Here is a 14,887-nt window from a genome sequence, read left to right on the forward strand (position 1 = left end):
CAGAGGGTGAAAAAAATATTCGGATTTGTTCATAAATTTGAATTTAATACATTTGATGTATTAATAAATTCGGATTTATTCGTAAATTTGAATGTCAGATTTTCAGAAAAATATTCGTTGAGTATTTAAGTTCAGTTTTATTCATAAATTTGAATCCATTAATTTGAATGTATTAATAAATTTGAATTTATCCGTATCTCAAAGCCTGAGTAGCAGAGGGTTTTTAAAACAAGTATTCGGATTTATTCATAAATTTGAATTTATTAATACACTTAAATGTATTAATAAATTCGGATTTATTGATACATTTGAATGTATTAATAAATGTGAATTTATCCATTTTAAAGAATGAGTAGCAGAGGGTTTTTAAAACAAATATTCGTATGTTCTGATTTATTAATAAATTTGAATTATACAGTATATTAATAAATTCGGATCCATTAATAAATTTCAACATCGAATTTTCAGAAAAATATTCCGAAAGTATTAAGTTCGGATTTATTCATAAATTTAAGATTAATAAATATTTGAATATTAATAAATTCGGATTTAATACATTTGAATGTCATTAAATTATTTTCAGTAGAAAAATATTTGAGTATTCATAAATGTATTAATAAATTTTCATTTTCAGTAGGAAAATACCTGGAGGTATTTAAAAGTTTTCATGAATTTTAATATTTATTCAATTTGAATTTATTCAAAAATTTGAAAGTACAGTATTCATATATTTTTTAAATAAACACTTCAAGGTGGTATTTTAAAAACTTTATTCATAAATTTGAAGTCAATGTTTCACATTAAAATAATCATTTGAATAAATTTTTGTATTTGGATTTATTTCCTATACAAAAAATATTTTGAGCAGGGAGGTATTTAATAAAACTTTTCATATTTAGAATATTCAATTTTATGTATTCACGAATCTCAGTGTAATGAACTGAACTTGATAAATTTTAGTTTTCGTAAACCTGGAAAAAATATTTCGAGTCGGATTCCTACAAATTTATTCAGTTAGAACTGTGCATAAACCTGAGTTCATAAAATATAAGTTAAATCTAAATATAAAAAAACAATTCAAATTAAAGTGAAATTTTAACCATTCCTTTCATATATTGGAATGTTAATAAATCTTAATTTATTCATATATATTAGACAAAATTTAGGGTAATAATTTTTTTCATAAATTATGGATTTATTCATAATCATGGGTTTATTTAAATCTTAGTTGTATTGGACTGAGGGTTAAATTTTTTTTTTCATCGATTTGAAATTATTCACATCTAGGAAATTCAATTTTCAAATTAAAATCTGAATTCAAATTTGTATTTTAAATTCTAGAATTTGAATTTATTCTTTCATAATGGAGTTTTTTTTTTTTTTTATAAATTTTAATCTTGCGTTGATTCATATTTAGGAATATCACTGAATTGCTTAGTCTGAATTTATTGATCTGGATTTGTACGGAATGTCTGGATCCTGAATAAAAATTAAATTCTATAAATATTGATAAAAATTACATTATGACTTCATATACAATTTATATTTGGAATCAAATTAACATTAAATTTAGCCATGAAAATAAGAGCACCATAAGTTAAGGAGCTTTGGAAAACTCCCAGAATCGTCTTGGGGAAATCTGTTAAATGTGGATAACTCGGATTTTACGACTTCATGCTGGGGATGATCTGATGAAGTGTGCATGCCATCTCTTGAATTCAAGTTCCATCAGCCCACTGCATTCTTAACACTGTCAAGGTGGGCTAGTTAGTGAGCGTAGTGGTATGGCACCATTCAGTCCATAGTCTCAGGGTTACAACAGGCGCTGCCGTCCTCGAGTCACCTGCCAAGAAACATTTCATAATTAGAAGCTTTTCACCCAAGCGTCTGCTGGGCAGTGCCCGGCTTGACAGGATTTAATTGTTTCAAGAGAAAACAGACTTCGAAAAATGTAATATACCTATAATTTTACCCGGACACGTTATTCAGTATCAAAAATTGTAAAAAACGCTATCATCATCACTGGAGTGTCTTTCACAGGGAATAGGAGGGCAAGCGAACAATTAGTAAATATGAATAAAAAATTCAATACCCTTTTAGGTGTATCTACAGTGAAAAATATTCCGACATGCTCGTCTACATGTTGTGACGACAAAGTTGTGTGTCCTTTTCACAAGAAGCTTCACTTACTCCATACAGCAAAATATACATTGGTAGCTGATTAGAGCAGGTCAGAAATAATGCTCTTTACATATGCCAAAATCAATAGCCGCAATAATTTGACCTTTTTCATATTTAACAATCTCAACATTTAAACTGGTTTCTTGATAAGATTGGTTAATTTAAAACATAAAGTTACAATACTAAGGCAAGCAAATGCAAAATTTGTCTCAATGAGGAGAGCACGAGCATAATACGCCAGTTACTCTATAAAAATCTTAAAAATTATGCTTTACAACGGATCTTAAAAACTATGCATTGCTTATTGATTTCTTAATTCTTTAAAATACATTTCATAGTACACTGATCAGTTAGTGGGGTTCAGTATTACACTGCTACCACCTGCAAAAGTAAATTGTAATCTAAAATACTTCAGTCTCAAACTTTAAAACTAAAAATTTATAGTACAAATGTTTCAAAATATTACTAGGACATAATTGTTTACTTACCTGATTTTGAGTTATCATGGCTTGACATAATAGGTTACTTTGAAGATTATATTCAACTACAGAATGACTCCAGTATTACGACTGCCCTTTCAGAATCCACTGAGACTGCATTTAATTAAACCTTTTACTGCCATGTCCCCGTAACTTTGGGTTACTTTAGTGTCGGAAGCCATCTACGCACACCTGTAAATGAGAAAAATTTGGCTTTAGTATAGTATATAATTTATTAAACTTTTAACATATGCAATATTAAATTAAAATTATAAGTCCATGGTTTTCAAGTACTTTTCGAAAATTATTGTAGTTCAAAACTACAAGCATATTCGAATGTTTATTTTTTCAGAACTACACTATAAACCTGCTCAGTAACTATGTTGTACCTATTACACGTAGTCTAGTGAAAAATACTTCGTATTAACGGAACCCAAACATTAAGTGCAGGGATAAACATTGTGACAAAATAAAATTAAATTGGTTTTACGAGAAAAATATGAAATAAAATTATTTAAAAGGTCTTTTCAAGTACCTTGATCACAATTCTTAAACTTCAATAATGACCTTGCAGAAACTACTTCAACCCTGAAATAGTAGAGGGTACATGACAAATAGCACTAGCTTGTCATTGACAGTGTAACAGTGCAGCATAATATTAACGAACACAGTCTTTAGAAGTTTTACTCAATACTAGTTTCCTTTTTCTTCAGATTCGACGAGCAGTTCTACCTCCTTTGGGGTCTAGATTTATTCATTCCTTATTTGGTTTTATAGTCTGGATTAGATAACAAAAAGGCCGCAGAATCCATAAAATACATGCCACTGTCGTCAGCAAAGTTTAGTCATTTATAAATCAACAAACGCAAAGCGGTCAAATAACGAATTTTGATACAGTCTTCTATAATAATAAAATCCGAGTGGATCTTGTTTGTCCTACCCCGGGTGACAGTAGGGGAGACATGACACAGCCACCCAACCCCTACAAACCGGGTTGTCTGCCCCGGGTGAGGGCGGGGTAGGTAGGGGGACGGGAGGGTAGGGAAGGCATCCAACCTCCTCTTACAAACCTGTTTGTCTGCCCAGGGTGGGGGTGGGGTACGTAGGGGATCAGGAGGGTAGGGAAGACAGCAGCGCAGGGTTCCAGAGCACGTAGCGCGAGCCAGCATGCTCATTACTGGATATTTCTTGATTCAACTTTCCATTTAAGACACCCTCAAATTCAAAACTACTCAGTATGGACAAACTCCATTTGCTCTAAATCGTTGGAACCTTTTCAGAAATCAACTCAAAACCATCAAGGTCAACACTCATCTAAGAGGTGTGTGCTGTCAAGGCATCATTTGGTACCTTAACCTCAGTGTAATTAAGTTCACCTAAAATATGTCAAAGATACTGGATACCTGCAAGGCTGATGTGTTTTTTCACCAGTTAGTACCTTAACCTTCATATGAATGATAAAAGTTCAACCAAAAAGCCTAAATTCAGTAAATAAAATTAGTCTAGTTCAGGTCCCAATCTTTTCAGTAGCCGAATTTCATACTAACACAGTTTCAAAACAAATGTTTTTACCATTTAACAGATGCAAATCAATGGCAAAAATTATACGGAAAACTGACAGGCTATTACAAAAAATGCAGATTGTTCACATGGAACACGTTTGTAGCAAAATGTGCTTTGAAACATTTTAAATATGAGTTAGGAATTATGATAAAAATTCTGTAATTATTCTGTTTTCCTAACACGGCTGAACCAAAGGATTCCAAATGAATTTACATTGAATTTTATATTTAGGCATTCATGTAAAATGCTATTAAATTCAAACTACTTAACCATTTGTGGTCTATAAACAGAAATAATTTAACTCTTGAAGCTTACACTGCAACCGTACTCAAGCGTTATGAAGAATCATCGGCAGATTTATTGTCGGTACGGTATCCCAAAACTTGTTGGACTGTTAATTTGCTCGAGTGGCCAGGTGAGGGCTTGGTTTTAGTAGATAGGCTGAGGAACACTAAAGGCAACAGCTTTGTGCGTTAATTTCTCACTGGCAAAAATTTTGGTTTCATTAATGGTTAAAGGGTGGAGAGATTAGATTTTATTTTCCTTCTGGAATGTGAAAGACACATTCATTCAGGTAAAATGGCTTCATTATTGAAAGTAGCAAATAATCTTTCTTATGCTTTCATAAGGTCTTCTCAGCCTCTTAACACATTACTCCTGACCTCGTGGGGAAAGCTGTGTACCACTTATGTTGCTTGGGAATGTTTTCATCTATGATGTTATAGTTGGGTAATAGTTCAGCCAATTATAGCAGCTTCATAACTTTTCAGCCAGGATCCCTCATTTTCCTACCATCTCCCACTTGTCCCCAACTGACACTTAGCTCAGCTTAGACTGGTGAGAAGGCTGGTGTTCAGGTATAAAAAATATATAATAACTAACCTGTTAATACATGTACTGGAATTTTTGGACTAAGCCTTTTGGGAACTTTTACTGGACACTCCACAAAACTGAGGGACAGTTTCAGCTCTACTGGAAGGCAGCTAGATAATCCTATTGGCAGTATTTGAAATATTGTCGACCCCATCCTCATTACCCTCAGCATTTATCCAACCAAACTAAAGGAAAAGACAAATAACAGCTTTCGCCTCCCCAAACTAAAGATAAGCAATGTACTGACTGGATGAAATGCCGATGGGTTCCAGTAAAATCCATCTACTGGTAAGCATCATACAATACCCATACTTAAAAACCCTAATGGGAGTATTGTAGTCCCTGTTGTCTATAACCACAGCCTACAGCCTATCAAAATAAGAAATGATGAGTATTTCCATATTCTCAAACTTAAGACATGCAGTGTGCTAACTGCATGAAATCTGGCCAGGTAGAGCCTCACATTCTGGGTAGTAAGGTTATAAGGAAAACAAGGTCAGAATGCTGCCCCACAAATAATACTGGCAAACTTTCTGATTAATAAGTAGATGAATTTAGGGCTGGCAACCACACAAAAAGGTAGGGTCAGGCATCCTTAGTGAAATTAAGATCCTCCCCAACAAACTTTTTTTTGGGGGGTAAGGGTGATCGTTACCAATTACACATGACTTTTCTTTGGTATATTGTTTTTATTATTGGTGTTGGAGCAATACACTAGTTTTTGGTTTTCTTCCACCTGAAACCATTGATTTGACAAGTGTAATTTGCTAGTTAGGGTATAGGGAATAAGAATAAATTGAGGGATTTCAGCTGTTATAATGACTAAACTTAAAGTAGTTGCAAAAATTAAATTTATATGTACGGAAAGGACTTTATCATTATCCTAAGTTTTTACAAAAAGTTTTAAAAATGCCATGTAAACCAAACTTTAGACAAACTAATTTTATCTGAAAAACATTTTTAAAAATGGTGTTTACAGCCATGGACGAGGTTAATACGCTTTACCTCTTTAAGGTAAAGTCTTTCTAGTCAAACTGACAAATGCAGTACAAAAGTGTTACATGATAAATGTTAATCTCTTTCATAAACCGATTAAATAAAATTATCCAGCATATTTTTACCTTTATATTGAAAAAATAATGAAACCTAGATGGTCTCAGAATGATCATAATCTATAGCAGCCTCGACCCTACTGCTAAATGATGCTTCAGTATGACATTGTAGAGTAAAGCCTTATCAGTTATTTACTAAAACCTTATCTTCACTAAAGTATAGTCACATTCTATATATGTAGCTATAAAGCAAATGAGTTTTTTTACTGCAGTTAGTCCAGCAAACCCTTACTTTAAACCATTATTCTTTTTCGGAATTCAAAACATGATTTTCCCGTGGTTAATGTGTTTTGAATTTTTCTGATATTCATTTTGTAGTCCCTATATATTCTACTAGCAACCCCATCTTATTTCCTATAAATATTGAAGACCAAAGTGGGTACGAGTTTTTGGATGGGGAAAAACAAAAATGAAATAGAAGGAAGTGTTTGGCATGACAATATGGGGTACCGGGTTCTTACCTGGCTGGGGCTAGGATGCGTTGGGTCCCCTATCCACCTAAGGCTAAGCTATGGCATTGAAAATCAAGATAAGGTTGGGACCTACTTAATCACATCTAACCTAGCCTAGAGTAGACCTTTTTCTGGGCGAGGGTGGATGGGGGTGGGTGGTTGGTCAGCCTTCACTTAACCTAAGGCACTCCAATCATAAATGAATAGGGTTAAATAATCTAACCTACTTTAGGATACCGGTTGCTTACCTGGCTAGTGGGGAGGGGGCCATCCGCCAACTGGACCCCTCTCCCTGCTCAACCTAATGGATGGTGTTACTTTGCAGATGTAAAATAATTTTACCTTAGCCAGAATTTGATATTGAAAAAGTGTCATGGCAATGAACATCTCTCTTGATGTTAAGGCCACTGGATTTCAAGACTTGTGAGGCTAAAGCCGACTTTCATCATAAAAACGGTGTAGCAGCTGGCCCTTTGGAGATTTGGTGACAAAGATTTCTAGATATACAACTGGAGATGCTCCAGTCTGTTACCAGGCCACAATCTAGTTTTTCACTTCTTTCCAAAGGCATTCAGTATTTAGAGCATCTGGATTAGAGGAATCCACAAAATTGTCTGGTGCTTGGAACACAAAAACACCAGTGACTTGCAGGAACATCACTTATCACTCATAATAATGCTGTTAGGCTTAATATATTTTTCAGCTAATGACACCAAGGTGGCAGCATCATGCTCAAGAGACAATGGACAATGGTTGCACAGGACGTACGAAAACCATTTGAGAGTTCCTTTCAATTCCCCAAAACAAACAAACTTCTCTTAGTGGCCTTCCTTGGTCGAAGTTACGCTTACCAACAAACTCGCTGCCGCTGCTTGTGTTCACAGTAACAAAAACTCGCTGCCACTGCTTGTGTTCAGAGTAACAAACTCGCTGCCACTGCTTGTGTTCAGAGTAACAAACTCGCTGCCACTGCTTGTGTTCAGAGTAACAAACTCGCTGCCACTGCTTGTGTTCAGAGTAACAAACTCGCTGCCCGTGTTCACAAACTCGCTGCCTGATGCGAATCGTCTATTTTGACAACCACCTGTCCCATTAATAGGTTCTTGATCAGCAAAAGTATATTCACTCACCTATGAATAAAAGTTTCTCCAGTCAGCTCTAGTTTCTGAATGTTGGGAAAACAACAGTATGGTGGTTCCTTCAACCAACTGATTCACAAAAATCAATTTCCACGTAAGAAGATATCGACCTTCAAGGTAAAGTACCCTGGAAATCACTAACTGTAATTGCAAGTACATCTTAAGTTTGTATTAGGAATTTTCACCGATTGGTTACAATACTTTGTGTCTTTACAACAACCCAAAGAATCACGCGTCGGGCAATCAGATGAATTAAGCTGTACTGAATAATCCCTGAGAATTTTTGTCTCTGGAGCATTGATGGTAACAAAATTTATCTACACAACCAAAATAGTCTAAGGAACATGATTTGGACATCTGCACTAAAGCATAAATTCCAAAACCCAACCTAATCGGTTAAACTTAAAACAAAAAGAACCAGTTATATTTCGGTAATATCCATGTACCCACACTACAGATGAAAATAAAATGCTCAAAATGCGGTAGTCATCCTTTCCCACAATGTCAGAAATGCCGATCGCGAGCCCCACTGTCGTGAAAGCTGAAATGAAAACTTTTGAAAAAGTCCATGATGGTAACATTCTTCGGTAAATTACCTCTAAGAGTAAGTTTGTGATCTAATTTTTATGAATTTTGTGTCAGAGCAAAAAAAAGCTTCAATATCAAGTACAGATAATAATGTAAAATATTACCTTTAATCCTAACAAATTATCAACCCACTGCACAATATAACTATATGAAAAATGATGGCGAAGTTTTCCTGATTTCCAGCTATTAGATACACAAACTGATTAATACATCAGCGAGCTATGAAGTTCATTTAAATTATGGCCAATTAAAACCCTCACTAAACTTTCTGCAACACTAATCAGTGTTACTTTGTGATTTGGCCTACTCAGCTTTGTGGACAACAAAGTTTGCTGTAAGTATTAGGTAGTTTCACCTACGGTCGTCCACAGTAATGACACTAAATCAGGTCGCAGTACTCAAAATACACAGTTTTAAGTGTTCAAAATTAAAATGCTGGGTTGGTATATAGCAGTTCAGCAATTCTCTCCTGAAAGTTAACGATTTCACCAGTAGCTCTTAGCCTTCGTATACTCACAAAAACACGCACGATTTTAAAAAAATGGGGCCTGTTAGGAACCAGGTTCTTCCCACAAATTGTTACCCCGCAAAAAAGGGGCCTGTTAGGAACCTGGTTCTTCCCACAAACTGTTAACCACAGATAAAAGTGATAAGGTACCAAGACAACAATAGGATAGGTATCCACTGACATCACTGAGTCAACGTTTTATCAGTTTGACAGTATTTATAAATAAAAATATAATCTTGTTCCACAACTCAGATTTCGCTCAACAATTTTTTCGTATAATATCTGTTAAATTACTAAACTATCGAAAGCCTGATACTTTTAGGTATTCCACGTTTAAGCTTAAGATATCTTCCAAAGAAATAACACCTTTACACATATATCTTCACACAAAACGACAGACACTCAAAAGGCTGTAGAAGCTGGAAAGATTCTGCTGTGAACCACACGAGGAAGCAGGAATAAGGCTGTTAAAACATTTATTGATTCGGTCGTCCTTGGAAGACAAATAACGCCATCTATGAGTACCTCTAGCAGTTTAATAAAAAACCATCTTTAACAGTAAATTACTACACCTAAATTAATTCTTAATTTTCATAAAATCTTTGAAAAAACATTACAGATAATATGCTAATCTAAAAACTGCGTATTAATATTATTAGTATTAATAATGTGCAGTTTTCTGAGAGAATCAAAAAGTTCACTTAAGCAGGGAATTTTCTGATACTTCACCTGGATAAAAAATGACCTTGGTTTAACTTTAGTTGCATATATCTAAAGGGAAAAATGATTTAGAACATAATTGAGGTTATGTAAAAATGTGCATTCCGTGTGAAGTATCTATCATTTTATAAATGAGATCGTAATAAATCATGAGTTTGACGTCTACACTCACAATCCACTTATAAATTATTTCTTCAGACTATACTGAGAGAGAGAGAGAGAGAGAGAGAGAGAGAGAGAGAGAGAGAGAGAGAGAGAGAGAGAGAGAGAGAGAGAGAGAGTCTAGGTTACTGAAGTTTTATTTGCTGTGCAAGGAGAGAGAGAGAGATAGTGCGTGTTACTTCGTACAGTTTTATATTAGGTGTCTGGTATCAGAACCACTGCCAAATACAAAGATATAGTCGACCTCTTGTTCTGATCAACTAAGGAAATCAGTAAACTTTGTGAAAGTCTATCAACATGTTCATAAGTGCTTTCCCACACTAGAGCTACGTTTAGTGTAATTAGATAATTTCTGCCTCGATTTTTTCCCACGAATGAATGAGAAATTGCATCTCAGAAATATATTATTCAAGTTTACCACGGTACAACTTTGACAGTGAAAGTGAAGCTAAAGTATTAAATGTTGTCACTCTTACTGAAATAATATAGAAGGAATAACGAGAAAACATTTCAGAATGATGTCAGTACTGCATAACTGTTACGTCTCTCTGCAAGGAACGACTTAACTCACACGGAAGAAAGTGTACATCATACACAGTCGTCAAGTATAAGTGAAAACTTTAAAATGTCAAAGCAAAGCACGAGATAAATTCTTTTTCACCATCAACGTACAAATATTTCCAAAGAAAATATAAAAATAATATCCCCACAGTCTTGAAAGGTATTACTCTTAACCAGGTTTGTCAACAAAGTAAGTAACATTCAGAAAAAGTTAATTAATAATCAGGTTCAAATAGACAAGAAATTCTTGAAGAGACACCTTAAAAAGATACCGTAATCAACAGTACAAGACAAGAAAAGAATATATCCGAGAGCATAAAAACAGAAAATTTTAAGATGTATAGACGTCTCTTTGACCCAAAATAATTAATAAAAAAATTTGAAATCCCAAGGGTATCTGTTTTTTCTACGTAATTCATAGACGAGCGAGAACTGTACGGGAATTGATTTCTGTAAATTTCACCGTAGCAACTACGAACGATCATCGTAAATGGAAGACGATCAAGGATCAGCAAGAGGAAAAATGATAAAATGATAAAAAAACTTTGACAGTTGAAAGAATGGAACAGTACAAGAACCATGCAGTTCTGGAATTGCCGATTATGGATATAAAAAAAAAAAAAGATAGTAAAACTCGCACAGACGAAAATTCATTTCGACAGTAAAATGCTCATGAAAATAATGCACGTAGGAAAACATACACTTCTGTATGTATATATATATATATATATATATATATATATATATATATATATATATATATATATATATATATATATATATATATATATATATATATATATATATATATATATATATATATATATATATATATATATATATATATATATATATATATATATATATACATATACTGTATATATATAAGTGTAAGTGACCCAATGTGGCTCTTCATTGAACCTAAAAAAACGATTATCACTGCCCCTAACACAAAGCAAAAATCTTTCATTTCCGTTTCCCTCGATAGAGAGAGAGAGAGAGAGAGAGAGAGAGAGAGAGAGAGAGAGAGAGAGAGAGAGAGAGAGAGAACATTCCCTAACAGCTGCTTATCAGGATGAGGCTTTACAAGGATTTAGACTTTTGCGATCCAGGATATGTTGAGTACAGCCGCTCTCAATCCCTCTGTGTGTGTGTGTGTTTGTGAGTTATATATTATGTATACAGCATGCAGAGTATAATGTGCCTCCTTCCTAAAAGCCTAAAGTACCCCGATTGCTTACGGGTTAAGTACGTTAGAACCTCGTGTCACGGTGCTCATGACGCATGGTAAAGTGCTCAGAATAATCATTTCCATATCCTCGGCGTGATGTCCTCTCTCATATTCTCATATTCTCTCTCTCTCTCTCTCTCTCTCCCTTTTACGTTTTTCTTTCATCAGTATGCTTTTGATAATTGTAACCTAACCCATGTTATCAATGATATGGACTTATTAAGCAGACGTTATATGTATATATATATATATATATATATATATATATATATATATATATATATATATATATATATATATATATATTTATATATATATATATATATATATATATATATATATATATATATATATATATATATATACATACATACATACATACATATCAATATCAATGGTTGACATTATTTTGCGACTGATTTGGTGTCAGGATATAAACTATTCCACATCCTTAGTGTACTGTTTTCGTCTATAATCTCAATTTTTCCTATATCTCTCTCTATTTCTCTGAGTGGGATTTTGGGACTTCCTGTAGAAATCCATATGTTTAGTGTTATGTTTAATGTTATATCTCCTATATCTCCGTAACGTGTCTTTTTAATTTTTTTTTAAGTATTAGCTCGAAACTTAAACTCTGGGAAAGAAGTAAAACTATTGCTTTCTGAAACATTGTAACATAATCCATCAATACAAGGGAATTGAGAAAATTATTATTCTCCAGCTGTCTACAACCACCGTATGACACTAAAAATCTGGTGTCATGTAATCCTAAGTCATGAGAAGATTGCCAAATTTACTGCTACTGAAATTCTACACCAGTGAGAAAAGGTATCTCTTCGTATTCCTAGTCTCTGAACTCTGTTAAAACCATCAGTAGGAAAACTATAATTTTGTTCCCTTAAAAAAATCCTACGTCATTAGGAAAAGGACAAACCAAGCATTTTTTTTTTTTGCAATCCCGTCAGGAGGATGATGCTAAATCATGTATCGTTTTTGAAATCTTGTAGCAAGAAAGGGCGAAAAATACTTTCTTCCCGGAGCCATATAAAAGTAAACAAAATGTCATTTCATTCATGCGTGAGGTTAAATGACATTGAAAACTGAGACGATTGTTAAATTTCTCCTTTTTTCCAAAAATATTTCTGTTCTTTATTGTTTATTTCCATTGTTATATCCCTAACGTCTGTTTTTATTAATGCTATAATTCTAAGATACTACGCCTGCCTATGTCAAAGCTTTATAACAAAAATTGTACACATTTTTTAAACAATGAAAGTGCTCAAACCTCAGCCCTTCAAAATTTACATATGGTAAAAATTTGGATTTAAAATGTCACGTCTTTCTTTTTTGTTAATATTCTTTCTTGCATCTTTATACATTGCATAAAAATCCCGGCACATTTCCAAAGTTCATAATTCCTCAGAGAGAGAGAAGAGATCCTCGCAAATACAAAGTATTTGGGAAGCAAATATCAAAACTTCACTCGGTATGCAAGAATGTTTTCGTAGGGGAAGTTAACCGGATTTAAAACTTCCCTACATTTTTCTCAGGAATTTATATTTTCAGAATGGGAGCTCTCCTCGGTCAGATAAGGTTAGTCGAAGGAGAAACTTTTCCGAAAGAATTCGTCATAAACTTCGTTTCATTAGACAAAATCCGGGAGTAACTTTTTTAACGATGAAGAATTTCCCAAACACGCTTCACTATTCTAGTTAGTTAACTTTTTTTATATATTTTTTTTCTGGGCTTATTTTACTCGTTCAAACTATGTTCTAGTTTTGGTTTCTAAATAGACAGAATAACGGGATGTGTAAGTTACGAAGTTAATGAAGGCTGCGTTGCCATGTTTGATTCTTTTTTTTGTGTGTTGGGTGGGTGGTGGGTTTTAGGCGGGGGGCGTGTTGGGCCGAAACCCGTTCAATATATTTTTGTTTTATGGTGATGTTGAAATATTTTTATATCTATTTTGTGAGTTTTTTTTTTTCACTGGGATATTTTTGTTCTCTTTTGTACGTATAAGTTGGGCATGAAAATTCCCCCTCCCCTCATAATGCCACCCCCAGACACGGATAAAAAGGAGGGGCCGGGAGGCGAGTGCCCTAGGATAAAAAAAAACACCGCACCTTACAACATACCAAAGCGGTGTGGTGCAAGGGACAATGAATAAAAAAAAAAAAAGACCCAAACACCAATGGAGAGAGAAATTTCAATTCTATTTACGTGCTAGAATACCAGGTAGAAGGAAGACATCACAATTACTTCATAATTAATTTATACAAGACGACATTACTGACTCACAATTAAAAGATCTCTCTTGTATCATTTTCCTGTGCTTAATAGTTACTGGCAATAAAAATGACTGGCCAATCGATTGTACCTAATTAGTGCCGCAAAGAATGTCATACGTTTAATTACTTGGAGCCACAAAGAATACATAATACAATTTCATTACTTATAACACAACCAAAAGAAACTCCTAAGAATACCTATCAACATAATCACGAAGTTAAAAAAAAATATGTATTAAAACTCCTTTAAATATAGATATGGTTTCAAAGCTACATATGGAAATTACAAAAAGTGCGTCTTTTTTTTTCTGTGGCAACGAATTGCGAGGGACAAACACACTTACAAATGCACTAACGGGCCACTGAAATCCATGAAGGCTTCTCACACATCGAGATCATAGTTATAATAAAGGTTTAACCGATTATTTAACCGCAATGACTCTTTACCCTACTCAGTACACTGGGGATTTTATTTAATATTCTTCATTAATTAAAAGAAGCCTATTAAAAAAATGGGCTTGGTTTCCAAAACCTAAATTTAGTATGATTTGTGCATGGTGTATATATATATATGTATATATATATATATATATATATATATATATATATATATATATATATATATATATATATATATATATATATATATATATATATATATATATATATATATATATATATATATAGAGATAGAGAGAGAGAGAGAGAGAGAGAGAGAGAGAGAGAGAGAGAGAGAGAGAGAGAGAGAGAGAGAGGGTTCTTGTAAAAACTTGTTCTCGTAAAAACTTTTCCCAGTGAGCTACTTTCTGAAAATTTGTGTGTCCCATAAATACTGAAAAAACCACACAAAATCCACAACGGCTTCATTTCTTGAAAGCAGTTTTTTTCGTCTTAAAAATCCAAAACCTTGCTCAGGAGTAAAGGGAACGAAGAAAAGTAAGCAAATAAATCATTGGGTCAAGAAAAAATGCAAAATCTTTAATGATTTTGTCAAAACATTTCCAGACGCAAACAGAAATAAATAAAACGA

General features: G+C 33.6%; 1 long non-coding RNA gene across 7 annotated transcripts; it reads right to left on the reverse strand.

The window, feature by feature from the left end:
* Positions 1-892: 892 nt before the first annotated feature.
* LOC136839530 (uncharacterized) lies at positions 893-9,337 on the reverse strand. 7 transcript variants are annotated; one of them, XR_010853370.1, is made up of 4 exons: positions 9,212-9,337; positions 7,791-7,940; positions 2,670-2,852; positions 893-1,843 (listed from the first exon to the last, which is right to left on the reverse strand). It is a non-coding gene; the product is annotated as an uncharacterized lncRNA (long non-coding RNA). The 7 variants fall into 7 exon arrangements; XR_010853371.1 differs by having other exon boundaries at positions 7,512-7,940; positions 9,262-9,327; XR_010853372.1 differs by having other exon boundaries at positions 6,909-7,940; positions 9,262-9,327.
* Positions 9,338-14,887: the final 5,550 nt, after the last annotated feature.

This window comes from Macrobrachium rosenbergii, chromosome 6, assembly GCF_040412425.1.
Source record: "Macrobrachium rosenbergii isolate ZJJX-2024 chromosome 6, ASM4041242v1, whole genome shotgun sequence".
In the NCBI taxonomy this organism is placed as follows: Eukaryota; Metazoa; Arthropoda; class Malacostraca; order Decapoda; family Palaemonidae; genus Macrobrachium; species Macrobrachium rosenbergii.